Source organism: Dipteris shenzhenensis, chromosome 8 (assembly GCF_047967505.1).
Source record: "Dipteris shenzhenensis isolate YYH24624 ecotype China chromosome 8, Dip_SZ_1.0, whole genome shotgun sequence".
NCBI lineage: Eukaryota > Viridiplantae > Streptophyta > Polypodiopsida > Gleicheniales > Dipteridaceae > Dipteris > Dipteris shenzhenensis.
The window spans coordinates 41,645,462-41,647,735 of record NC_141603.1 but is presented as its reverse complement, the minus strand read 5'-3'; the positions used below and the strand labels follow the sequence as shown (position 1 = coordinate 41,647,735).

General features: G+C 38.3%; 1 pseudogene; it reads left to right on the top strand.

Moving 5' to 3' along the window:
* The first annotated feature begins 1,115 nt into the window (after positions 1 to 1,115).
* Positions 1,116 to 1,633, top strand: LOC147899517 (uncharacterized; annotated as a pseudogene).
* Positions 1,634 to 2,274: the final 641 nt, after the last annotated feature.

Genomic DNA, 2,274 nt, shown 5'->3' with positions numbered 1-2,274 from the left:
TGCAACATTTGTGCCACAGGTGATGGCATAAGAACTGGTTGCTTGGCTTCACATCACACTTTAAAAGGTAGCACATATCTATGGGACTCAATGCTTTGACCAAAGGAGATTGATGCATCTTTTCATAATAGAAAGTGTCTCATGGGAGAGTGCAAAAAATGCGGTCCGAAGAAGTTTAAAATGTGCTTCTTTGAGAAGGAAAAGGGGGGCAAGACCTTGTCTGTAAAGGTATTTGAATATGTGCAGTCAATAGATAAGCATGGAAATAAGAAAAAGAGAAAAGATCTTTTGCACAAAGACGTGCCATGCTTGGAGTTTCTTCATCTCTTGAAGGCCCAGGTCAAGGTCTTCATCACACATAACTATGTAGCCCGATGGCAAGTAGCACAATTCAAGAACTACATACATCAATTTCTTGATGATGTGGTTGTTTTAGTTGTAGATTTTGTGGAGAATTATGCATCCAAGGAGAAAAATGTGGTCCAATCCATGCACTCGCATTCAAGCTAGATAACAATTTTAGTTTTCTTAACATACTATCGCCAGGCAGGGGAAGTAATCAAAATAGTCCATTTCTTCATTTCATATGACAATGCCACATTGTTCATCCAACATTGTTTTATGTTGCATTGTGATTGGCTATGAAAATAGGGTGTTGCTCTGAAAAGACATTGGGTTTGATCAGATGGTGCAGCCTCACAGTTAGGCCGTTCTATTTTGTTGCAAGATATGCTGGACTGACAGGAATGGAGATGAGCTGGTTCTTTTTTGGATCAAGGCACGGCAAGGGAGAGCGTGATGGTGCTAGAACAATGGTAAAAATAACATTGACACATGAGCCGATTAAAGCCTAGTGGTCTCATCTTGAAGTGTGCAACTCATGTGCTTACTTTTCTATAGGACTTCTTCTCAGAGATAAACATAGCATATCCTTCAAAAGAAAGGGAATGTAGCCGTATTTTTGGGAGATTAAACTGGGAGATGTAAATAGAGAGGTGAAGTAGAATTGTGAGGGTATTTCAAAGTCTCTCTCCTTACATGTGTTTTGTGGTCACAGTCCAACGGATCCAACTGCCTTGGCAGTAAGATCCTTGGCATGCTTATGTGAAGCATGCATGCATTCACAATGGAACCATTGCATTAACAAGGCCCATGTGTAGCTAGGCTTATCACACTATGGTACCACTACCTCATGATGCTGAGGTCAATGCAGATGAGGTGAATGGATATGACAGTGTCACGTATGAAGGCCACTATGATGTGTTTAAGTAGCGCTTTGTGTGTTGGTGACACTTATGTAGTAAATCCAAATGTAACAACCAATGTTGAGAATGTAGATTTTTATCTTATCAAGTGCATTGCAGTAAAGGAGAAAGTAGAAAAGGGGTACATTGATGAATGGAAGAATGTGATCAATAAAGGTTCCTATGTTGTGAAAGGGATGTACTACAAGCAACTGGATTCCTACTCCTTCAAACTAGATAACAAGCAGCCCCTTGTCCACATACTTTCATCAAATCTTCTACCTTGCCTCAAGATATCCATGGAGCGTATGCCAAAAAGAAGGCAAATGTACACAATCACCCCAAAAAGTTACGAAGAAATCTATAATCACATGCCATTTGGGATTTGATATGAAACTTGTTAGTGTTGAAACTAATTTTGATGCCGTGTTCATGAGTTATGTACTTAGCAAGGTGCTAGTTAGCAATGTATCTTTTATATTAATCTTCTACAACAATATGCTAGTGATCCGTATGAGTGTTAAAGTAACAATGTATGACAGTGTTAGAAGTATTCTAGTTAACAATGTGTGATAATGTTTGATGTGTGCTAGCTTATAGTGTTATCAAACTTAAATCCTAGTGTATGACAGTCTTGGATGTGCTAGTTAACAATCTAACACTATTTGATGTATGCTAGTTAGCAACGCTACATGTGCTAGTTAATAGTGCTGCTAACAAACTTAAATGATTCTTTTATGTTAATTTTCTTTAGCAATATATTAATGACCTCAAAGAAGATCTCCACAACTACAGAGTGTATGATAGTCTTGGATGTGCTAGTTAACAGTTATCGGAGAATCCCTATCCTTTGATGGGACATGGCAATCCTTGTGTGAGAGATCGAGAGATTGAGTGATTGAGTTTCCATCTTTCATTCCATTGGTGAAAGAAATTTTGGTCCATTGTTCTTTCTTTTGTGTGAAAGAGAAAGAAATTCCATTGCGAGAGAGTGTGATTGTTCCTCTCATTCATCATTTGAGAGATTCTT